This window comes from Macaca fascicularis, chromosome 4 (assembly GCF_037993035.2).
Source record: "Macaca fascicularis isolate 582-1 chromosome 4, T2T-MFA8v1.1".
NCBI classification, from domain to species: domain Eukaryota; kingdom Metazoa; phylum Chordata; class Mammalia; order Primates; family Cercopithecidae; genus Macaca; species Macaca fascicularis.
In genome coordinates this window covers 14088059-14114462 of record NC_088378.1, presented here as the reverse complement: position 1 = coordinate 14114462, position 26404 = coordinate 14088059, and positions in this window count along the sequence as shown.

Below are 26404 nucleotides of genomic sequence, written 5' to 3'. Positions count from 1 at the left end.
TTTGTTTTTGTTGCAGGTGCTTTTGAGAACTTAGTCATAAATTCTTTCCCAAGGCTGATGTCCAGAATGATGTTTCCTAGGTTTTCTTCCAGGATTCATATAGTTTCAGGTCTAATGTTTAGGTCTTTAATCTATCTCGAGTTACTTTTTGTATATGGTGAAAGGTAGGGGGTCCTTGTAAAACCCAGCCATGCTGCGTATGGCTAGGCAGCTATCCCAGCACCGTTTATTGAATAGGAGTTCTTTCCCTGTGGCTTACTTTTGTCAACTTCGTCAAAGATCAGATGGCTGTAGGTGTGTGGCCTTGTTTCTCAGTTCTCTATTCTGTTCCATTGGCCTGTGTGTCTGTTTTTGTACCAGTACCATGCTTTTTGGTTACTGTAGCCTTATAGTATAGTTTGAAGTCAGGAAATGTGATGCCTCAAGTTTTGTTCTCTTTGCTTAGGATTGCTTTGACCATTTGGAATCTTTTTTGTTTCCATACGAATTTTAGAATAGTTTTTTCTAGTTCTGTGAAAACTGATATTAGTGGCTTCATAGGAATAGCACTGAATCTCTAGATTACTTTGGGTAGTAAGTCTGTTTTAATGATACTGATTCTTTCAATCCATGAGCATGGAATGTTTTTCTATTTGTTTGTGTCATCTCTGATTTTTTTTAGCAGTCTTTTATAGTTCTTCTTGTAGCCGTTTTTCACTTCCTTGGTTAGATGTATTCCTGGGCATTTGATTTTATTTTTCTTGTGGCCATTGTAAATGGGATTGTGTTCTTGATTGCCAAAATCTATTTTTACTTTGTTCCCAGACAAAAGATGAGTAAAACAAGCCTAGGATCTAATCAGAAGCTTGTTGATTGAGGAGATGACCATTCTCCAGAGTTGACCTGATGGAACAGCCATAGTAAATAGCCCAGAAGAGAATTCATGTCAGCTTTCCACTGCCTGGCAATGTGTCTTTGGACAAGCCACTCAAATTCTCTTGGCTGTCATTTCTCCATCTGTACTATAATGGAAGGTGCTCTGTGGGTGCCTCTGCTCTCCACGGTTTTGTGAAAGAGCACCTTCCCACCTCATGGTGGTTAGGAGTATAGGATCTGGGGTGGACTGCCAGCCTTTGCATCCCAGCTCTGCTACTCACTTGCTATGTATGTGGCCTTGGGCAAGTTTCTTAACCTTTCTAAGCTTTAGCTTTTTCATCTGTAAAATTGGGGCAATAGTAGTACCCATTTTTTAGTGATGCTGTGAGGATTTAAAGGGAAATGCACATAAATCATTTATCACAGTGCCTGGTAATAGTTAAATAAGTGTTACTTATAACTATGGTTATTATTCTGTGTATAGAATTAGAAGGCACCACAGAGTTAGATGGACACCATGTAGCTCCATCCCCTTGAGTTAAAGATGAGGAAACCGCAGCCCAGAGGAAATGAGTGACTTGCTCAGGGTCTCATATTTCACCTTGTATGTTTGGGTATTGTAAAATCAGACTGTGTCCGGCAATGCTATTTAGCACTAAGACTCCATCTGGGCAACACAACGTAGTCTGTGAATGTAACAAAATTAAGAAACAGAGAGAGTATAGTCTGCACCAAGTTTAAAAGATGTATAATCACTCATTATACATGAAAACAATAGAATGAAGCTTAGTTAAATGTACTTTTTAAGTAGACACCAGACACTACCTTATAATGAAAGAAGTAAAAAGGAAAAAAAAAATTACAAAAGACATTCTTTCCTTCTTAAACTGAGCTAAGATAAAGTCCCAAATATTTGCTTTATTTAATCTTAGCCACTTTTATAAAATGCTCCATTGGCCCTATATTTAGCAGTTGGTAGTTAGTACTGGTTCCATCATAAAACTCCTTTACCACTCACTCTCCAGCGGCAGTAATCTCTTAATGGGATCTTTCAAGCCAACTGGGAAGAGCAGGGAACGTGGACCTGGACCTCCCACTCCCACTTCCCACCAGCCATCTGTTACCTACGGTGTGACCTCAGTCAAGTCACCCAGCTTTTCATTACCTTAGGGTTTTCATTGTTAAAATGAGGCATTTCAACCTAGTGGTCTGTAAGGCCTCTTGTAGCTAAGTACAGAGAGACTGCGCCGGTGATGAAGAGCATGAATGTTAAAATCAAACCTCCTTGACTTGAATCCCAGCTATATATCTTACTAGCTTTGTAACCTTGGACAAGCCATTTAGCCTCTCTGTGCTTTGGTTTTCTCATCTGTGAAATGGGACTGCTAACAGTACCACCTCACAAGATTGCCATGAGGATTAAACAAGTGAATGTCAAACAGGTGGCGTATCATTAATGCTCAGTACATGGTAGTTAAAATTTAAAATTCTGTAATTATATAGAGGGAATTTTATTTATTTATTTTTAGCAACTAGAATAAGTCCTCTGGGAAAGGCACCTGTATTACCAGGATGCCTTGGGGAATGAGCTTAGGACAGGTTCCTCCTAACTCACGCAGGTTGGAAGGCACAGTTTATATTTGCTTTTGGGGAGGAGGATATAGGGAGAAGACTCTTCCAGATCTAAAATCCTACTTCTAATTCTACTCAGAGTCCTCTATTAGCTAAATTTCTGAAATCTCTTTTATAGCAAAGGAATGGAATAGAGCCATGTTTAACCCCAAATGTTGTTAATTTTCTGGCAGTATGATTTATCTTATTACCTGATTTGTTAAAGAAACCAGACCATTTAGCAACAAAATCGAAAGAAGTTTAAAAACTGCTGGACCATTATGTGTCACAGCCAATGTGTTACACAAAAATACAGTTGTTTTGTTTATGTGTGTGTTTATTCATTCATTTATAGATATTTGCTGATCACCCACCATGTGCCAGGCACTATTCATGTTTCCTAGGGGGGAAGCAGTGAACAACAACAAGAAGTCCCTGTTTTTGTAAACCTCACATTCTACTGAGGGAGTCAAATTACCTATGATAATATAGGCAGTGACTAGTGTGACAAAGAAAAATAAACCAGGATAAAGGAATGGAATGGAATGTAGGGGTGGGGGTTGTTAAATAAAATAGGCAGAGTGGTTCTCTCTAAGGAGAGAACAGAAACTGGGATAAAGGGAATGAGTGATTCCAGGCATTCCAGGCAGAGATAACAGCAAGTGGGAGGCTCTGCAGTCATGTTTGCAGCAGCAGAGAAGGCCCACATGTCAGGAGCAGAGTGAGCCAAGAGGAGAGGGTAGGGAGTTGAAGAGGAAGCGCACCTGCTCATGCTCAGCGGCTGCGGCGAGAACTTGGGTTTTTATTCCTCCTGCGACACAAAAACATGGGAAGGTTTTGAACAAGGTAGTGATGGGATCTGATTTGTATTTTTAAAAGAACCTGGCTGTGGTATGGAGAATAAACTGCAGAAAAGGGCACGGGCAAAGGCAGGGAACTCAGGAGGCCATGGGAGCAATCCAGTGTTGACTGGGGGCAGATGGTAGCCGAGGAGCAGACTTGGAGGGCTCTGATTTGGGAGGTACTTTGATGGTGGAACTATCTGTCTACTAAGAGAAGACAGTCTGGGGCATGCCATGTTTGTGACACCTGTTAGACATCCATGCGGACATACTGAGAGGGAGGTCAGCTACAGCAGTCTTGAGTCCAAGCAGTCTTGAGCTGCAGATTTTTTTTTTTTTTGAGACAGAGTTTCCCTCTTGTCACGCAATATGGAGTGTAGTGGTGCAATCTCAGCTCATTACAACCTCTGCTTCCCGGGTGCAATAGATTCTCCTGCCTCAACCTCTGAAATATCTGGGGTTTCAAGTGTGCACCACCAGGCCCAGCTAATTTTGTATTTTTTCAGTAGAGACAGGGTTTCACCATGTTGGTCAGGCTGGTCTCAAACTCCTGACCTAAAGTGATCCACCCACCTCAGGCTCCCAAAGTGCTGGGATTACAGGTGTGAGCCACCACATCCGACTAGAGTTACAGATATTAACAGGAGTCATCAGTACGCAGAGGTGGTGAGAACCACGACATTAAATGAGGCCATATAGGAAATAGAAGAGGAAGACTTCCAAGACTTAGGTCACCTAGAGTTGGGGAGTAGAAGGAAGATCCTACAAAGGGAAGGGAGCAAAAGCCTTGGTGGGGTCGCAGGAAAACAGGAGAGTGAGTTCTCCTGAAGTCACGTGGAGGGAATGTTTGATGAGGAGGAGGTAGTCAGCTACATTGAGTGCTGCAGCGAGATGCATGAGCTGAGCCTCCGGCCGTGTCCAATACAGTACACTAATTCAGTATGAGAGATGCCTACCTTCTGCTGACTTCAGAGACCAGCTTGCCGAAGGTCACTGGGCTTCACCTGGCATAGCAACATTCATTTAACCATATTTGCTCCAGGATTTTTAATATAAAGTATTTGATGAGAAGAACTAAGATTCTTCTACGGGATCAACTATGCAGTTTACTAAGTTAAACTTAAAAAAAAATTGCTGCCAACTACAAAATCTAACCATATATGGTGGGTTACTGGTGTTAACTCCAGTCCTCCTTCCTGTGGAGTTGAGGAAGCCTTTTCTGGGAGCCTGAAGGAAATACCCGTACCCTGTCTGGGTCCTATTAATAACTCATCCTGGTTCCTGATTGTGTGCTGATCTTTCCCTGTGTTCCATGCCAGTTTGTATTAGAATGGTCACAATTGGGCTGATGTATTCATTACACATAATTCTCATTCTGTTTCAAGAGTTCAAAATCCTCTATGTTCAGCCTTCCTCAGCTGTACTGCTCATTCTTGTTCATCATTTGCTCCTTCATAGACCCAAGTAGTGCAGAAAGTTAAGGAGGTTTACTTTCCTTCATGTGCCCTTTGTGTGGCTGGCCTGCTGCCTCTCTTGAATAGCTTCTGTCTCCCTGTGGTGTGTCAGTGGGAGTGCTGACAAGGCTTACCTGATTTTTGGCAGGGAAAGAACAACTTCTAAAGCAAGTTGCTATGGTTACCAAGTCTTCCCACTGCATAGCAGTCACTGACTCTATGCTACTTTTTAATGTTGCTCTATCAGACATTCTCCTTGGGTATGGCAGCTTGGGGTTTTGTTATTTAATCATTTCATGCCCACTTATGCGTGGGTTACATAGAGAGTGAGGAGAATAGGGTCCTATTATGGGGAGCATACACGTACACCCACACATGCATACATGCATATTTCAGGTTTGACATGCCTGAAACCACAGCTGTTTTTCCACTCAGATTTCTTGCACCGAGTCCATTTTAGAAGGTTTTCTACAAGGATAACAGATTGTATGTGGAATCATTTTGTACATTCCAAAGAAATGTTTGTGTCTATGTTTCTAGACACAAATTATGTGCGTGGAAAGTTTCCCCAATTCTTTTCTCAGTAATTATCTATTTTCTATCTCTAGGAGAAAAAAATAAAATAGAAGTTGATTATAGATGAAATGATTCATTTGTGAGCATTTTTGAAAGTTAATGTTTCAGATCAGACCCATTGTTGAGCTTTTTCTATTGTTTGTGCATGACTGTAATTACTAGAAATTGTGACATTTGGAGGCTAATTGAACTGCTGTCTTATCTGACAGGCACAAGTGTTCTGGGTAGAAATTCAGAAACTAATATAGTGGGTGATGAACATTATGTGAACATCATAGAGCCTTTCTCCCCACTTAATTGACCTGCTGTCGAGGAAACACACACACATCACTAACCAGAATTGTAGTTAGTCCAGCATCATGATGTAGGCAAGGTGGCAGAGCTTGGCATGGTCCTGGGTCTCGCTTCCCATCAGTTCCTCAGCCCCATCCTCTCAGCCTCCCAGAGCTGTCTCACCTGGCCAGGCTCCGGAATGGCCGGGAGTGAACAGCCCCTGGCCCACTCTTAGAGTTGGCTTTCTGGGTGGAGGTTCGGCTTTGCTTTTCCCTCCGGTCTGTGCAACTTCGTGGCTCTGTGCGCTGATGCTGGCAGCACTAGGTCTTTGGCACCTACAGCTCAGGTTCTTGGGCAGATTGATTTGGGGATCACTGCCTCTGTATAAGGATGTTGGTCCTAACTAATGACTGACACCAAAGTAAGGAGGCCTTTGGCCTGTCACTGCCTCTGAGGTACGCAAGGATGGGGTCAGCTTAGGGACTGCATAGACTAAAACACGACACAGTGATTTGGAGAACGAACGTTGGACAAAATGGTAGCCATGTGTCTCTCCCACAGAGCTGGTGGGTGGGCTTCTTTCAGCTGTTTCTTACCATGAAATTAACAAATAGGTGTGTTGAACCCCAGACAAGTTTCTCCAAAGACAAACTTGAGTCAGAGCAGCCACCAGTCTGGGGAGAAGGAGGTGCCTGCCCTGGCTAGGACCCTGGCAGCCCCGAAGACCCTGAGAATCCACTCAGCCTGCATCACCCCTGTACCCAGTCCTTCCACACCTGAAAAGCTGACCCTCCTTTCACCCATGGACGTGCACTCTCCAGGCAGAATGGGTTCCTCTATCACTTCTCCCACCTCGGCTGCCTGCCATGTTGTCACCCACTCGTGAGGCTGTTCGCAGCTAGTTCCAGGTCCCAGGGAGAGCTCAGTGTGATCACAGGTTTCAAAGCTCTCTGGAAGAAGAGAGAAGAGAGACTAAATTGGTCTCCCCGAACTCTCACTTCTTTCTCCTTGACCCAGGAAGACCATCAAGCTCTGTTGCTCCTGCCTCCCTGCCTGGAGCCTGGAAACTCAGGCAGCTGGCTGTGTCAGTTTCAGGAGACGTACCTCATTTATTTCTCTTCTCTCAGGGATCACTGCCCTGTGCTGCCTGAAAACCATCATTGAATGTCTGAGTACCATGGTTGTATACACCTTGTCTGTTTTGGTAGCTGTTTAAAGAAGGAGGGTAAATCTGGTCCCTGTTAGTCTATCATGGCCATAAGCAAAGTCCTCTTCTTCATTAAACACTTCTTTCCCATTAACTTCCGAGACCTGACGTTCTTCTGCCTTGTCTCTAACTCTCCTCTTAGCCTCCTTGGCAGGCTCATTAACTACTGGAGTTCCTCAATCATCCACCATCCTGTTCTTGTCTCCTCCCATTCTGTAATTGCTCCCTGGGTGAACTCACCATGCTGAAGGCTTTGGTAGCCACCTCTACCATAAATGAGATTTCTAGTCCAGAGCTCCTGTCGCTAGGACTTCAACTAGGATTTCTTGCACTGGAACCATTTTAGAAGGCTTTCTACAATAACGGATTGTATGTGAAATCATTTTGTACATTCTAAAGAAATGTTTGTTTCTATGTTTTTAGACACAAATTATGTGTGTGGAAAGCTTCCCCAATTTTTTTTCTCAGTAATTATTTTGTATCTCTAGGAGAAAAAAATAAAATAGAATTTGATTATAGATGAAATGATTCCCAGATATCCAACTGCCTCTGACTCCACTACCTGTATATTTCTGTGCATCTCAAACTCAACATGTCTGAACGTGTTCATTGTCTTTACTCAGATTTGATCCCCCTCCAACTACATAACCAGTTATGAAGCCAAAGCCCATATATATTTCTTAACACCACCTTCTCCCTCCCCACCACATCAAGTCCACTGCCTAGCCTTGCTGCCTTGGTGACCCTTCTTCAGAAAGAGCTCTGATGCCTGTTTCCTTCCCCATCTGCACAGCTGCCACCTCTGGTCCAAGGAGTAACCTCTTAACCCATCTCTACCATTTCATTCTATTTTGTTCTGTGCTGCAGCCAATAGTGACTTCTTAAAAATGCAAATCTGATTATTTTGCGTGACTGCTTCAAATACTTCAAAGACTTTCCATTGTTCTACCTGATCTGTCCCCCTCTGGTCTCAGATTACAGCACACACCCTTCAGTCTCCCATTTCTACCGTCACTGGCCTTATTTCAGTTCCCTAGAGGCCCACACACCCTCTTGCCACAGGGCCTTAGCACATCCATTCACTCTGCCTGAAATGGGCATCTCCCTGCTTTGCGTTTTCTTCCCTGAGTCAGCTCAGTCACACGTCCTAGGGAAGCCTCACGAGGGCAGGCCCTCTGTTACATGCTTTCATGGTGCCATGTGCCTCATTGCCCTGGCATGTGGCACAGTTATAATTTTACTTTGATTTGTCTAATTCTGTGATTAGTGTTGGTCTTCCTTCCTAGACTTGGTGAGCTCTGTGACAGCTGTTAAACTTCTCTTTCCCCTCACTGTCATCGTGTTCCCAGCCTTGATGTAGGGTTGGGACTCGATGAAAGTCCTGCTGAGCACACACATGAAATGGTGGGGGCACCCGGGGAACAGGAGGGGAGCAGCCTGGCTCCTCAGCGCTGGGAGGGGCTCTGGGAGGGGAAGAGGAGTCTGCACACACTGAGGGCTGCAGGGTCACAGCTGCCCCATCACCATCAGGAGAAGCCTCTGCTGGGGCTGGGGCACCCACAGACTTCTGTGCTTCCGACATTGGAAGTGTCCTCTGCTATCAAAATGGCAGAACTCTTCTAAGCTTTTAAAGTGATCCACTCGACTTTCGTTTCCTTTCCATACTTTCATAAAACATTTAGAGGAAAAAGACAAGCAGGACAAATGGAACTCTCACCTTAATAACCAACAGAGAAGACTACAACTCCAAGCTGTGGGTACTTGCCTGTGCAGCAAGGCCCAGGGCTGCAGGTGCAAAAGCCAGATGCCACCTCTGTCCAGAGGCCTTCCCAGCTTCAGAGCATCTCTGACTGTGGATTTCTCCCAGGAGCAACAGCACAGCCCCACGCCCCCGCTCATCTTCCCTGACACTTTTGGCACTTTTGTGAGAGAAGCACCAGGAAAGCATGAGAGTGAGCCTGGGGCCAGGCCTCAGGGGACCACAGAGCCACATGCAGTACCACAGTCATTTTGGATCCCCTGCATGAAATGAGCAATGTGGTTTGTGCACATGAGGACCTAGTGGTTAGAAACACAGCAGGTGGTTCTTTGTAGTTTCTTCTTGATGCTTCTTGTGGCCCGCAGCCCGGCAGGGCTTTGCTGTGGGGAGCCGCAGGCCCCTTGTGCAAGGTGAGGTTTAGCTCACAGTCAGGGCTCCCTTCTGAATCAGGCAGGCTCTGGGTGGTTTTGCTACAGCATGAACAGGACCACCTCTTTATGAGATCCTAGGCAAAGACCAAAGTGTTTACACTTAGACAATGTTTCAGCATGTGGCAGGCGAATCTGGGGATGACGGGGAGGGAGAGGGAGGGAGAGGGAGCGAATGCGTTATAATGACTGTCCCAGAAGGAGAGTTACTAGCTGTGCTCTGACAGCAGATTGCATTTGTTCTCAAAGAATGCAACAACTCTTGATTCTGCCTTGGAAACTGAAAAACAGCATTCCCCTAGCTCTGATCTTTTCAGGAATGGGGGTGGAGGGCAAGGGTAGAGGTTGGGCTGATGAGGAGCCATGGTGGGGCAGCCATTCCTGGGGCTTCGTTGTCAGCCTCTCCTCTCTGGGACCCTGCGTGGAAAGCACCACCTCAGCACTGAGGGGAAGCCCCATCACCCAGAGCCCTCTGTCCCATCCCCCTGGAGCCTGACATTTTTGCTGCTGAAGTTGCAAAGGCATCTGAAGCTCACCTTAGTGGCCTAGGGCTTCCCGCTCCCCTTTGGGAATTTTCGACATGAAAGCAGAAGGCCTGGCACAAAGAAGTGTGTGTGGTGTGTGTGCATGTACATGTGTGTGTGTGTGTAATGAAACTAGGCCTGGGGCATGGAGTGACAGGCGCCTGGCCAAGGGAACTGGGAGTGAACAGCCCAGTGGATGTTAATATTCCACATTCCTGCCCAAGTGAGGATGGGAATCCCTCAGAATAAAAAGTATCCAAAGTCTTGAGAGTCAGATTTTGTAATCAAATGCCAAGTTTCCCATTTGACCAAGTTACTTATGTTCTCAGAGCCTTGGTTTCCATATCTATAAAGTAGGAATATTGCTATCTATCTCCTGGGATGTGTTAGGTCCAGTTCCTGGGGAACAGACTGAGGCAGAGATGGGGAATGGGCGCCAATGCCTGCAGGGGCAGGAAGGACTCAGGACTGGGCAGGGGAGTGGTTGGGACAAGCACAAGACCTCGGCCAGTTTCACAGGATGCTCTGACGGATGGCCTTTCAGAGTTGTACCACCTTCAGTCAAGGGGGCCAGGGTCTTTGTGTCTCATCTACAATTCCCCACCAGCCAGCCACTGGCCGCTGGCCGCCCCTGGGGACAGGGTTCCTAGGGTAAGGAGACTTCGTGTGAGCCCCCAGACACAAACACTCCATCCCCTCCTGCACCAGCTGAGGAGGGCTTGGGCTGTGCACTATAGCAACTCCTGCAGGGCTGTGGGAGGGAATCAAATGACACAGAACATATATAGTATATATATAATATATATATATACTATATATATATATACACTCTGATACAGAACATATATAGTGACAACAACAGCAAACCAACTGATTCATCGTGCCCAGGCTTATCCTTGGAAAAAGTGGGCTTGTGTTTTTAAAGTTATCAGATGTCCTTCAACGCAATAGCCCTCGGGGTAGAGGAAAAAGTTTTGTTTCAAACTTATTTAGTGGGAGGAGGCTGGATGGTCCCAGCCCAGCTGGACGGAGGCAAGGTTTGGAGTAAAAGAGATGAAAATGGCCTTGATTTTAAAGTGTGTGATGGGGCTGGGTGCAGTGGCTCATGCCTGTAATCCCAGCACTTTGGGAGGCCGAGGCAGGAGGAGCACCTGAGATCAGGAGTTCGAGACCAGCCTTGCCAACATGGTGAAACCCTCTCTACTAAACACACACACACACACACACACACACACACACACACACACACACACACAAATTAACTGGGCATGGTGGCAGATGCCTGTAATCCCAGCTACTAGGGAGGCTGAGGTGGAAGAATCCCTTGGACCCAGGAGGCGGAGGTTGCAGTGAGCCGAGATTGTGCCACTGCACTTCAGCCTGGGTGACAGAGCAAGACTCTATCTCAAATAAATAAATAAAGTATGTGATAGGAGAGGAAGAAAAATTATTTAACACTGAGAGCGGATCTGTGGACATGGATTCTGGAATTTGTGAATGTTGGACCCATCTCATTCCTAGTTAGTTCTCTAGGAGGTGGTATATGCATTTAGGGGTAGGAAGATTATACATTATGGGTGATTACTTTGGAAATCTCAGAGAAAACTCCCTGGGCTGGTGGTGGCTGGCACAGACAGAGCCGAGCAGCCTGTCTCCAGAGACTAAGTCCCCCAACAGGCCAGTGGGATCCAACAAGCAGGTGCCCTTTCAGCAAAGATCTAGGCTGCAGGAGACTCATTCTTCTGGGACTTCTGTAAGATCCAAGGAAGGGAAAGCTTCCTTCATCACCGAGACTGACTTTTCTCCTAGCCAGGTGGGAGGGGGCCCAGAGCGGGTTAACTAATTTAGACAAGTAGATGAAAAGAAATTTATGGAGTAAATTTCATACTCAACTCACATGTTTAGTACTTAACAAATGCCTGGATTTAGCGGGTACACAATAAAATAATCCATTCCTTTTTCTTTTTTATTCCCTTTTGTCAGGGATGTACCTATACCTTTTAACCAGCTGAACCTTTTCTTGTTAAAAAAACAAACTGGAAAGAAGGATATACTTCTTTGTTAGCTTTACCAATCAATTACGAACATCGATTAACTATTTACTATATTAGGTTGCTAGCAAGATGGTAAAACTAGCTCAAGCTGCTTGCTAATCAATGCTGCAGAAAAACAGAAGCAATGGGGAAATGTACATTTGGGGAAACAAACAAAAACAACAATGAAAGCAACGAACAAAACTCCCCAATAAACAGGAGCCATGGTGGGGCAGCCATTCCTGGGGCTTCGTTGTCAGCTTCTCCTCTCTGGGACCCTGGGTGGAAAGCACCACCTCAGACTGAGGGGAAGCCCCATCACCCAGAGCCCTCTGTCCCATCCTCCTGGAGCCTGACATTTTGCTGCTGAAGTTGCAAAGCCAACTTGAAGCTCTCCTTAGTGGCCTAGGGCTTCCCGCTCCCCTTTGGGAATTTTTGACATGAAAGCAGAAAGCCTGGCCCAAAGAAGTGTGTGGGGTGTGTGTGTGTGTGTGTGTGTGTGTGTGTGTGTGTGTGTGTGTTATGAAATTGTACCCCTGGTGCATGAAGATTTTCTTGAACCGTAGTTTGTGGAGGGGTGGCTATATCCCAGTGTGGATAAACCCGAGGCAGCAGTGAAGAGACTGTCTGGAGAAAGGCAGTCCTTTGCCACCTCCTCAATGTAAAGCTCTGTGGCAGCAGCCTGGACTATTGGTACAGGTGTCTGCAGAGCAAGTTCATGGCAGCACCAAAGCCCTGCCAAAGCGAAAAAGTGATGAAAACATCTGTAGACTGAACAACTAACCTTCTACATTCATCCATTATGTCCTCTCCACAGCCCAAGTGATGGGACCATCTCTTTTCCATCTTGCCTTATCCTAAAGGTTTTAAGATGAAACCTTGCCCCGAGAAGTTGTCTGGCTACTCTAAGCCAACAGCCCACAGGAATCAGTCGTGATTCCACGGTGCATAGGGCTCTCCACCAAGAGCTTAAGCCATCATTGCGCTTTTCCCGATACACATCACAAAATGGAATAGAGGAAACATTACAGGTAGGGTAAGTAGAGGAGAGGAGAAAAAAAAAGAAGCTCACAAGCCAAAATGACTAGAACAATACAACTGCCAAACGAACAAGCAAACTGTACAACATGTACCGTCTGGCAGAAGTATTTGAACAGGTGGACCAAGAATTTAAAATAAGCATTATAAATATGTCTCAAGAAATAAGAAAATATATTAACAAAAATAAAAATCACACAAAAGAACCAAGTAGAAATATTAGGTATGGAAAAGGCAAGCAATGAAATAACTCCATAGATGGGGTAACTAGTAGAATGGATACTATTAAAGAGCAATTAGTTGAGAGATCAGATTGAAAAACTCTCCCAGAACACAGCAGAAAAAGGTCAGAGGAGAAAGAAAATATGTAGTTTTTAAAAAGAAGCTGAGATATGGAAGACAGAGAAATGTCTACATCTGCATCAGATACCTAGAAAGAGAAAAAAAGGAAAAATGACAAAAGGCAGTATTTGAAGACATAATGGGGATAAATTTTCTGGAATTAAAGAATTGTATCCCACCAATCTCTTAATCAAATGTAATGACATACTAAAAATATCCCCAGGCATATGTAGCTTCAAGAGTCTTTCCACAGGAAGAGCCACCTTGAAAACACTCTGGGGAGCCCTTAAATAACAAGAGAAATAAATTCACACGAGGAAGCAAGAGTTTTAGGAAGAAAGGGTAATCATATATCTTGGTAGAGTTTACTATTGTCTTAAAAATTAGAATGGGAGGGAATATATTTATGTAGCAGCCCAGAACTAAAGTTCTATCCGCATGATGTAGGGTGTCAAAATGAGAGGAAGCCCAGCGGAACATGAGATTAATAGTAAAGCAAGAAAGATGATACAGATATTGCTAAGTTCAATAAAACAATAGATGTAAACATGATGAGTAAGGAAGGTCAACCACCGTATGGCAAAAGCAATGTATAATTTTTAATCTTACAGAAGAAAACTTGTTCTATTCAATGGAATTTAGGAACAGAGAACAGAAAAAGAAGAATAAAGCAAATGGAAAATAAGACAATGGAACTAAATCCTAATTTAGTAGCAAAAGGGTTAAACTTACCAAAGACGCTGTCAGATTGGATTAAAAAAAACAAAATATAATACAACAATATGCTGTCTTAAAAACACGCACTGAGGACAGTAAAACAGAAAATTGAGAATAAAAGTATATAGAAAAATACATACCAGGTAATCATAAAGTAAAAGAAAACTAGCAATATTAGTATCTTACAAAATAAGAATTTAAGGCACAAAATATCACAAAGGATAGATGATAGACATTATATATGCATAAAAGAAGTAACAAAAAGAAAAGATACATCCATTGTGATCATATATATGTGTAATTAGAAAGCCTCAAAATGTTTCGACCACTTAAAGAATTGCAGAGAGAAATAGACTATCCTACAATTGTAGTTACAGAAACAGGTTGATCAAGCAGACAAAAAAAAAAAAAAAAAAAAAACCAGAGATATTAAAGACCTACCAATGAAATTAAACAAGCAAAGATTTCAAGTACACATGGAACATTGACAAAAATAATCTATCAGGCAATAAACGAATAAATATATGCAGAAGTCAGTAAGAAAAATAGAGCTAAACAATCTCTTCTGTTTAGAAACAGAACAACATACTAAATAGCCTTTGAGTGAAAACTGTAAAGTTTAAAAATACTAAAACTATATCAAAATTGTAGGATCCAGCTGAAAATTTCAGGAAAATTTAGGTTTTAAAAAATATTTTGTATTTCTTTTTGAGACGGAGTCTCCCTCTGCTGCCTAGGCTGGAGTGCCATGCCACGAACATAACTCACTGCAGCCTGGAACTTCTGAGCTCAAGAGAGCCTCCTGCCTCAGCCTCCCAAGTAGCTGGGACAAAAAGGCACGCAACACCACGCCTGGCTAATTAAAAATTTAGTATTAAATACATTTATTAGGAAACACAATATGTTAATGATAAATGCAGTCAGCAATTAATGGAAAAACCACAAAAGAGCAACAAAGCAAACAAAAAAAAGAAGGAAACAATTAGAGGGCAGAAATAAAAGAGTGCACAACAAAATCAGTGGAAAGGATTGGCCCAATTTTTTAAAGTATTAAAAAGAGATCTATAAAAAAAGGATTAAGAAAAAAATAAGACATAAATGAAAATACAGAATGGGGAAAAGGAGATCACAACACAAAGATGAGAATAACGAAGAAGAGCACACAGATATCTATCTGCCATTAGATTCGAAAGCCTCGCTAGATGAAAGAAAGAAATTCATAGAAAAATACGAGATGCTAAAATTGGTACAGGAAATAAAACTTGAACTAGGTCAGTAGAATTAAACAAATTAAAGTCAAAAGCCTACCTTCCAAAAAAAAATCACAGGCTCAGTCCGTCTCCCAGGCGAATTTTACCAAACTTCGAATGGTGTGACATGTATTAAAAAGATGTCCATTATCATCCAAATCAAGCTACATATCAAATGCAACTTTAATCAAAATTCCAGCTAGATTGTTTTTTGAGGTACTTGGTTAAATTAATTTATATAAAGACATAAAGATTCGTGACTAATCAACCTTAAAAAAAGAGTGTAAAGATAGGGGAGGGGGCTAATCCTACTAGACGGTGACACGCTGTGAAACCACAAGTAATCTTTTAAGTGTAGTTTTGGAGCAAGAACAGAGAAGTTGGTCAATGGAGAAGAATGGAGAGGTCAGGGACAAACACAGACATATGTGGACATGAATGAAGGACAGATGCGTTGCCACAAATCAACAGGGAAAGGACAGATGGTGTAGTAAAAATGTTATTAGGAAATCTGGCTCACTATATAGAAAAAAAATAAAACTGGGTCCCTACTCAGTACCACATCGCTGGCACACTGAAAACAGACTAGAAACCAAAATGTCTTCTAGATAAAATTATAAAATTAATCCAAGAAAATACCAGAGGTGTCTTTATGACCCAGAAGCAGGGAAAGACTTTCTAAACAAAATTTCAAAAGCACAAATCACATTGCAAAACAACAACAAACAATGCAACAAACAGCAAACAAATGAACTGAATTAAATCAAGATTAAACGTTCCCGTTCAATAAAAAAACACCAGGGACAAACTTAAGATGGACAGACGACAGAATAGGAGAAAATATTTGCGATGTCTAAACAAGACCTGGGATTAATATTTAGGTTATACAAGAACCTCTTGCAACTAAAAAATAAAAAGAAGTTCCAACAGAAAAATGAGTAAAGTATAGGGACAGGCAATGTACAGCCACCCCAGAAGCTAATTACATAACACTATACAATACATATGAGGAGATACTAAAAATAACTAATTAGACAATGCAAATTAAAATGTGAGATATTAATTTATGCCAGTTGGCAAAAAATACGAAGTTGGATGCTGCCAGCTGTTTATAAGAACGTGGGAACCCGTATGCACTGATAGAGGGAAGGAGTGGCTGTTTCAGTCTTTCTGGAGAGAGCAATCTTGTCCCTTTTAGAAAAGTGTAGCATATGCAACCCTATGCCCACCGAGTCTCTCCTGCATATTTATCCTGAAGAAACTCTCACCAGATCTACAAAGAGATTGCTCATTACAGTATTGTTTGTTGGGGTAAGGAGTTGGAAATGAAATTGGTGCCCCTCACAAGGAGAGCAGAGGTGACACGTGATGGGCACATAGCATGGGTTATTTTGCAGCAGTCGTTCCCAGCCAAGTTACTATGAGATGGCAGCTTGGATGGATCTTGAAGACAGAATGTTCAATGAAAAGTGTAAGAAAGAGGCCGAGCATGGTGGCTCACATCTGTAATCTCAGCACATTGGGAAGCTGAGGCAGGTGGATTGCTTGAGATCAGGAGTTCCAGACCAGCCTGGGCAACATGTTGAAGCCCTGTTGCTACAAAATACAAAAAAAAAAAAAAAAAAAAAGAGTGTGGTGGCACACTCCTATAGTCCCAGCTACTCAGGAGGCTGAGGTGGGAGGATGGCTTGAGGCTGCAGTGAGCAGTGATTGTGCCACTGCACTGCAGCCTGGGTGACAGAGCAAGACCCTGTCTCAAAAAAAAAAAAAAAAAAAAAAGAAAGAAAGAAAGAAAAGAAAGCGCGGCCATAGAATACAATACCACTCACATAAATAAAGTACAGGTATACAAAATAACAACATACATTTTATAGGAACACTGAAAAGCAAAATACACATACATAATGTGGAGGAATATTTGCCTATGTGAAAGTGATAGGAAAAGAATGAGGTTGGGTTGTGTGGGTAAAGGAATACATTTTTTTAAATGAGTGACCAAATAAAAAAAAAATGTGTGGAACTCATAAACAGCTGGGTAAAGTCATTTTAATGGATACATCATTGAAAAAGTTTCTGTTTCATCATGTCAAGTTGATTTGTGCTTTTGAAACTTTGTTTAAATTTGTTTTGTGCAAAGATTTTAAAAGCTATTGTCATTTCCAAATTGTTCTCATGATATCTCACTGTGTAATGGAGTTTAAAAGATAATTCTAAAAGCAAAACTGTGTGTTTCCCGTTTAATTTTAAAAATTAAATTTTAGAAAATACAGCACCTGAAAGGAAAAGGAAGGGAAATCACCAAGTCAGACAATGACAGGATAGTCCGTTCCAGTGCGGTAAATCATTTAAAACAATGGTTGTCACTGTAGTTTTTTCCCTATAGCCATTATATATATTCATGCTGAACTGTGAACTCATTTACTCCTATTTTATCTTCTGGGCGCTGTCACCCTCTCTATGAACACCAACGTGTCTAACTTCCCTGAATCACTGACCCCTTGCCTTCTTAGGGCCAGCATTGGAGACCATGGCAAGGCCTCCCATCCCCAAACGCCTGCTGTCACTGCTGATTTCCTGAAGGCCTCTCTGTCTCTAGGAATCCATTAATAAAATGCAAATTGCTCTTTGAAGGGAACTCTTGGTTGAAGCAGATTGGTCAATACTCTTGGATGTGTGGATAGTTGGAAGGCAGCCAACAGCTGGGCAAATGCAGAGAGGAAGAGAGGATTAGGATGGAGGAAGGAAACTGAACAGGGCAGTGAAAACACACTTTCACCCCTCACACTTTTCTGAGGCTGCTTCTCTCCTGGTAAGCTTCAGTGTCCTGTGGAAGATGAGCAAAGGGCATGGTCAGCTGTGGGTTTCCATACAGTTGGGTTCAAATGATGTCAACTTTCGCCTTCCTGTGGGTTCCCTGGGACTCCGCTGCAGCTTTCTATGTTATTTTCCCAAAGGCTTGATGGGTGCTGAGGCTGCTCCCCTGACTGCAGCCTGTGAGGTGAGTTCTGCAGCTCCATATCCACTGGCTTTTCAACACAGTAAGAAGCCTTGCGGGTGGCCTCCAGTCTGAGATGCACCACCACCCCCAGCTCCTTTTCCAGCTGACTCTCCAGCTTTCGAGCCCCTGTCTTACCAGGTGTGAGAACCAGTCCTAACTGGCACCACACCCTCACCCTCCCAGGCCACGCACACAGGTGTCAGCAGCGGTCAGGAGGGACTGGTCTTGCTTGCTGCCGGTCAAAGATGACAAACTTCTCTGGGTCTCCAGCTGATGGCCCTTGGGGTTCCTCATGCTGGGGAAGGTCCTGCTCTTGCACACTCTGTCTGGGGCATCTGGGCTCCTAGAGGCAGCTACAGTCAAGGATGGTTTGAGCACAACCTCCCCTCTGAAAGAATGAGAGGGAACCATTCTGATGTATGCAGGGAGAATGGATGCGCAGCCATTTCCCCAGTGGGTCTCTCACTTCATGTATTTCTTTTCCATGGGCCCAGTGAACTGCCCCAGTGTGGTACACTAGGGAAGGTGTCAGAGAGGGCTCTGTTTAATTGTCTTAAAATAGGATTTCTGGGTTGGGCACAGTGGCTCACACCTGTAATCCCAGCAATTTGGGAGGCAAAAGCAGGAAGATCTCTTGAGACCAGGAGTTTGAGACCAGCCTGGGCAACATGGTGAAACCCCGTCTCTACAAAAAATATAAAAATTAGCTGGATGTGGTGGCATATGCCTGCAGTCCCAGCCACTCAGGAGGCTGAGGTGGGAGGATTGCTTGAGCTTGGGATGTTGAGGCTGCAGTGAGCCGTGAGTGTGCCATTGTACTCCAGCCTGGGCAACAGAGTGAGACCCTGACCTCCCACCCACCCCCACTGCCAAACACCAAGAAAAGAACCTCTGCAATAGAATTTTCGATGTTGTCCATAGTTCAGAAAATTCACTCATAATGTCTTGCCATCATGTCCCCAGAACCATACAGTGTGGGAGCTGGAAGTCCCCGGCCCTCAACTACTGGTGAGAGCCCTCAAGGCAAAGAGCCTTGCCCAGACCCACAGCCAGGCAGTGGCTGTGCAAGGTCAGAGCCCACAGCTTCAGGCTTGAAGTTCAAGACTCCTTTACTCCTTTGACCCTACATAACTTTAATATATGCAATGGGGACCTGGTTATTCAAAGGTGACTTTGAGAATAGGGAACTGGTATTAAAAGGTGATTTAAGTAGATTTACTCATTATTTGTGTAAAAATTGACACACAGTACAAAAATATAGGATATTGGATTGTTTAAGTACTCAGCACTAGTAAAAGGCTTTTTTTCCTTTTTTAAAAGTGTTCATGGAAATGTGTTTGGGGTGAAGCAGGCATTCTGGATGATCAACAGGTGGCAGTGTTTCCCTGCTTTATGCAGTCCTGCCAGTCTATTCAAGGGAGGAATATTGTTCGTGCGTCTGGGATTAGATTCTAATCAAAGGACTTTTTAGAAACTGCCAGTTGGAGCGACAATACAGTGCCTGGCAGGGTCCTCCCTGAGCCTCCCGCACCTATTTGACAGCAGGTGGTAATAGAAGGGTCACTGGGTAAAGCACAATCCTCCGCAATGACCCACCTTCATCTCTCGGAGGGAAAAGGGTTGAGGAAGACAGAAAAGCCATGCGCCCGTGCTGGGCTTAACTGGATTGTTTATTCCAGTGTAATTTAGAACGTGTTTTGAAATATTTCTTTTCCATGTACTTTTAATTTGAAAGCACAGAGAGGCGTGTTCATGGTAAGAGGTGAGATCTGGGGAGACGGGGCAACCCTGTCCAGTGTGAGCTGCTGTCTGGTGATGAGGATGCAGCCAGCTGGGTCCTTGGGCTGAAGGGACTGGTCCAGGTCAGGTAGGGATGCAGGAAGGAGAGGAAACTACACCAAAACACACAGACCGTTGCCTGTTACTTGTGTGCCCCAGACCAAAAAATAGAGCAATAATAGCAGCAAACCTTTATTGTGGGCTTACTATGTGTCAGGCGCTGTTGAAAGTTTTTCATTTATTTCTTACTACCACCGGGAAGGTAGATACTATTATTATACCCATTTGACAGATGAAGGAACATTGAGTTTCAGAGAGAAAAACCTGACCATATAATTAGTAACAGAGCCAGAATTTGAACCCTAAACCCAGGGAGTCTGACTCCATGCTCCTGCCACTGGTTGACTCCAGCTGTCCTGCGCACACGGGAGCAGAGCCTCGTGAAGCTGAGGCTTGCTGCGGTAGCTCCGGGAGGCCCTGTTTCTTTAAAAAGAGCCATATTCCCGGAGAATGGCGTAAAAACCCGGGAGGCAGAGCTTGCAGTGAGCTGAGATCCGGCCACTGCACTCCAGCCTGGGCGACACAGCGAGACTCCGTCTCAAAAAAAAAAAAAAAAGAAAGAAAAGAAAAAAGAGCCATATTCACTGGTTGAGAAGGAACTCTGTGGAGTCGGCCTATGATGCAACAGGGCGCCCTGTCCTGGAAGGGTGCATACTTCACATCTGGATTGAGAGGACTGATTGACTGATTTGGAGCTCATCATTGGTGAAGAATTATACTTACCATTTTGGAATGATAATCGCAAATTCTTGTGGCTTCCTCAAATAGAGGGGGCCCATCCCAGAGTGAAAGTACTGTGGACAGTCTGCATGGAGTCTTGCGGGGTCCTCAGGGCTGCGTGGAACGCCTACCCATGCTGGAGAGGTCAGTAAAGAGCCACAGCCTAGGCCAGGATTTGGCAGGAACAACATTGAAACCTTCCAACTGAAACTGAAGGGATGCTTGCGACGGTTCCAGACCAGAGAGCCATGTTCCCTCTGTTGGGCAGTGATCTTACACAGTACTCAATCTGGGGTAAAACACCTCACCTTTGTATTTGGTTTGTGTTTGTGACTTCTACTTCACAGAATGTGGTTTAGGCCTCTATTCATTCAATCCTTCTGAAAGCCTTTACTGACACCTGTTATATACAAGGCTCATATAGGAAGAATAATAATCAGCAGCAGGGACACCAGCTAACATTTGTTAAATGCCTATCAAATACCACATCCTATGCCAGGGATCCTTAAGCCTTAGGAAGCTGGTCTGCTCTGGATTCACATAGTGGGTGGCTCTGGTTTCCCTTGCTTTCACCAAACCCTATGAGGGAGACACTACTAGTATTCTCATTTACATATGAAGAAACTGAGGCCCACGGAGGTTAAGTAACCTGCCCAAGGGCGTATGCTTAGAACATATGGAAGTAGGATTTCAGCCTAAATGTCCAGGGTCCTTGGGCTCAGCCATTGTGCTACGCTGCATATGTGTGGTACATGAATGAGAAAATTGTCCCTGAGGAAGGTCTAGAAAGTGTCCATCAAAGGTGAATAGCAAGTACCAGGAAAGAATATGAGCCGTCTTCCAGAGTTTGAACCCAGATGTCTGACTCCTAAACCCTGTTCCTAACCATTTGTGCTATACTGTCTGTGTTAGAGAAACAGAGCCAATAGGATATAGATATTTATCTATTATATATAATAAGGAACTGGTTCACATGATTACGGAGGCTAAGCACTGGGATATATATATATATAAAATGAGGAAGTGGCTCATGTGATTATGGAGGCCGAGAGGTTCTGATGTGCTATCTGCAAGCTGGAGGCCCAGGAAAGGGTAATTCAGTTTGAGTCCAAAGGTCACAGAAACAGGGGAGCCAAGGTGTAAGCCCCAGTCTAAGGGTAGGAGAAGATGAGATGAGATGTCTCAGCTTAAGAAGTGAGGCAGAAAAAAAAGAGGTGAATTCCTCCTTTCTCGGCATTTTGCTCTCTTCAGACCCTCAACGGATGATGCCCACTCACACTGGGGAGGGGAGACCCCATTGTGGGATTACTGAGCCCACCGATTCAAATGCCAGTCTCATCCAGGAACATCCCCACAGACACACCCAGAAATAATATTGAATCTGGGCATCCCAAGGCTCAGTCAAATTGATACATAAAATTAACTGCCTATTGAAAAGTATATAGGATGCAAGTTCGGATGCTATAGCAAAGACGGAAACAGCAGTGGACAAAGCAAGAAAGAAGTTGGTTTCTCTTTCATAACAGTTCAGGCCTAGTGGTCCAGGGCTAGTATGCTGGTTCAATGGTGTGGGAGACCCAGGTTCTTTCATCTCATTCCACAGACATCCCCAACACATGGCTTCCATCTGATTGTCTAAGCAGCAGTGACTCCACTTACCATGTCTGCATTCCAGCCAAAGGAGAAGGGGAAGAGAAGGGGAAGCTTCTTTCCCTTTGAAAGCACCATTTGGAAGCCATTTACCTCATTTCTTCTTACATGGCAGTAGTCAGAACTAATTGACTGTACCTTGCTGCAAGGAAGGCTGGGAATGTGTTATTAGTGGCCTGAAGTTATACTCTTTTATAACATAGAGAGAATGAATAGTGGAGTATATCTAGCATTTGTTTCCACAGGAAATATTTACCAGAGGTGAGGCATATAGAGGATCAGATGAACGAGGTTGATAGGAGTGTACTGGTCCCTGCTGCAGAGTTAGAGGTGTGGGACCTAGTCAGGCTGCTTGAGTTTGGATGCTGGTTGCACTCTTCGTGTGTGTGATTTTAACCACAGTTACTTTATCTGTAAAATTGGGATAATAACACTTTATTTGGATGTCATGAGTATTAAATAAGATAATTCATCTAAATGTTTCCCCCTTTTTTTTTTTTTTTGTTTTTGCTTAATCTGGGTTCCCTGGAAAACAGAACATGAGGCAAAGTTGAAGTACTAATGCTTTTTAATGAAGCGCAATAGTAGGGCAGCCAGTGTGAGGCAGGGAAGGATGGGAAGCAATGCCGGGCCCCGCTGCTGACCTGGCCAAGGCTTCACAAAGACACAGTGTGCCAGCTGGCCCCAGGAGATGCCTTTTGGACAGGCTGGAGGAAGGAATAGCGGGCGACTTGATCTGCAGAATCCCTCCTGACTCCTATCCCCAAACGATCAAAGTTCATCCCCTGTGGAGTTTCATATCCCACACTCTGGGGTGGCATCACCTGACCCTTTTAGAAACTGCTGAGGAGTCCATCCCTGGTGCTTTGTGGTGTGGCTCTTCCTCCAAGTCTGGGAGGGGTGCATGGAGTCATCAGCTCTGGCTGCTGGTCAATGACTCCATGCTCTAGTGTGGAATCATCTGGCAGAGTCAGTTGATGCAGGAGCTGCAGAGGTTACATGGATAATGGAGGGTGGAAAGATGTGGAGCTTAAATAGTCTAAGGCAGCTCATAAGATGTATCGAGTCCATTATTGCTTTGACATTAGACAGCACTACCATTCTCTAGCTACGACACTTTAGGTTTAATGCACCCTCACTGAGACTTGGTTTTCTCACATATAAAGAGGTGGTGACAACGCCGGCTTGACAAGCTATTATGAGGATTAAATAATGCCGTTGATGTGAAAGGACCTGGTGCTATGCCTGGTAAACAACAGCTTCCTGCCTGGTTTTCCACTCTGCGGTCATGGGAACCGGATCCTCCTTCCCCTGCCAGTGTTTGGTATGTGCAATTGACATGTATCTCATGCATCTTTTGATATTCTGTAAAGGGTCACGCAAACAGGATTTTAAGACAAGTATCCTATCCCCTTCCAACAAGATAGCCACTCCTAGAGTATTTCTATGTTCAAATTCTAGAACCGAGATGATCACCCTGGGAAAGGTAGGAAGCTCCTGGCTGCTGTTCAGGAGAGCTTCTCCAATTCCAAACCAGGCCTTGGCAAACCACCCCCTCCACGGAGCTACTTGAGGGCAGACAACACGTTTTCCTGATTCACTGCTAGCCTAGAAAATCAAGAGCAATAAAAAGAGGGAACTATGTTTAGTATTTTACGATGAGCTAAGTAGCATTCTAAGGAGGTTTTTGACTCTACTTTAAGTCCTATAACAACTCGGCAAGAAAAGAATTAATATTAATGCCATTATTCTCCAAGCAAGGTCACCAGGCCATCTTCACCAGAATCACCTGAAGGCTTCTCCAAATGCAGATTTCCAGAGTCTACCCCAGATCTGAAACGGGACCTCTGGGGTGGAGCCAAGAAGCTGCATTTTTAACAAGGTGCCCAACTGCTTTTTCTTACCCAGAAACTCTGAGGTCTAACCACTGACTCAACTTCCTTTTGAGATCCCAACTGACCAATCCTACAGTGATGTGCATTATTGATCTCCAAGTGAGAATATTTCCTTTAACCATTAACCCTCTGCTACACATAGAGAAGTTGAGTGATTTGCCCTATGATGTGGGGTTAATAACAGACAGACAGGCAGTCACAGCTCTAGAACCCAGACAGCAATTCTTTCCAACACATAATAATGTATTAGATATATCTATGAGCTTCCCCAGATTCTTTAAGTTCTAAGACTTCTGGCCCAGAGTAAGCTTGAGTAGGGAGTCATCCAAGCTGGATTCAGAAAGGTTTAGATACTTGAGTTGCTGTTGTGTTGTTAGATCTCTACAGCAACTAGTGACTATCCAGGCACCAGAGCAGCCACTGGGTGGATTCCTGCATTCCTACTTCATGAGCCTGACACTAAGCCCCCTGGGGAAAGAATAGAGGGTGACTTGATCTGCAGAATCCCTCCTGACTCCTATCCCCAACTGATCAAAATTCATCCCCTGTGGAGTTTCATATCCCACACTTTGGGATGTCTAAAAGGGTCACCTGACCCTTTTAGAAACTGCTGAGGAATCCATCCCCTGTGCATTGCGGTGTGGCTCTTCTTCCAAGTCTGGGAGGGGGTGCATGGAGTCATTAGCTCTGGCTGCTGGTCAATGACTCCATACTCTATTGTGGAACCATCTGGCAGAGTCAGTTGATGCAGTGGCTGCAGAGGTTACATGGATAATGGAGTATTAAGTGTATTAAGTATATTAAGTAGTATTAACTCACATGATCACAAGGCCCCACAGTAGGCTGTCTGCAAGCTGAGGAGCAAGGAAGCCAGTCTGAGTCCCAAAGCTGAAGAATTTGGAATCCCGTGTTTGAGGGCAGGAAACATCCAGCACAGAAGAAAGATGTAGACGGGAGGCTAGGACCAACTAGCCTTTTCACGTTTTTCTGCCTGTTTTATATCCTGGTTGCACTGGCTGCTGATCAGATGGTGCCCACCCAGATTAAGGGTGGGTCTGCCTGTCCCAGCCCACTGACTCAAATGTTAATCTCCTTTGGCAACACCTTCACAGACACACCCAGGATCAATAATTTGCATCCTTCAATCCAATCAAGTTGACACTCAGTATTAACCGTCACACTCCAGTAGCTGCTCTACAGAAGCTGAAGAGCCTCCTGAGGTAGAGAGTGAGGGACCTGGGATTCCTGTACTCCACGAAAGGATACTCCTAGTCCAAGGGACTTGCTCTTGGCTCCCCTGGGCACAGTTAGACCACGGAATTTCAGGGTAAGGATGGCATCTGGGCACCTTGGTAAAGTTCAGAGGGGAGACCCTGGACATCTGCATCTTAAAAAGCCCCAGGTGATTTTGGAAAAGGTGCCCTGGTGGCCTCACATGGAGAATCCTGGGTGTACCAGCTGCAGCTACCCTTCTACCTTCCACCATCATCTGGACCTGGGCTCCAAGGCCCTGCTACCAGAGGAGGCAGGGCATTTTTAAAGGCATAAACATGTATTTCTTTCTTCCATTAATTTTTAAGACTAGTTACTAAATAATGTAGTGAACATTTAAAGAAATAGAGGGCAAAGTGAGCCATTTGTCAGGCTAATCCTTCCTTGGGGCCCTTGTTGTGGCTCAGGAGGCACAACAATGGGAACCGGGAGAACCCTGTTAAAATCCCAGCCTCCGCTGCCACCAGCACGTGCTCCCAGCTGCCCTCCTAATCTGCACAAGCATGTTGTTGACTTGATTTGTTTGGTTGACGCCTCATTTCCCCAAATATAAAATAACTTGAAAATAAAGGAAGAAAATGAAAGTTAAGGAAAAATGGGCTGTCAAAGTAGACTCAAGATTAAAACCATTCATACCTCTCATGAGGCTTGGGTGAGCCGGTGGAGAGATTTGTTCCAGAGATATGAGTCTTCCCCTGCTCTAACTGAGGTCAGGGGAAGTTTCTGTTCTCCCATCTATCCCTGCAGTAGGACAGGATTCCCCATGCCCACCAGAGACCCCCCAGGCCCACCTTACCAGAAACAAGGACAAAGTTCGCTTGACATTGGATCTCTCCTTCCTTTTGAGGTCCCAACTACCAAATTGCACAAATTAGTATATGCATTATTCATCTGCAAGTGAGACTTTAACATGGTGAAAGGAAAGGAAAGGAAAGGTTCTATTACTTATGAACCCAACGCTTGTCAGTGCTAAATTGCCTTGCTTATATATAAAAGCTCTCTGGGATTGCAGAAGGCAGAATGCCATTGCTGTTGTTAGTTACATGGTTGACTTCTTTCTGATGGGTCTAAATTGTTACCTTAGTGACTTCCTGCCATGCTGCATCCAAGTTTTGTGGGGC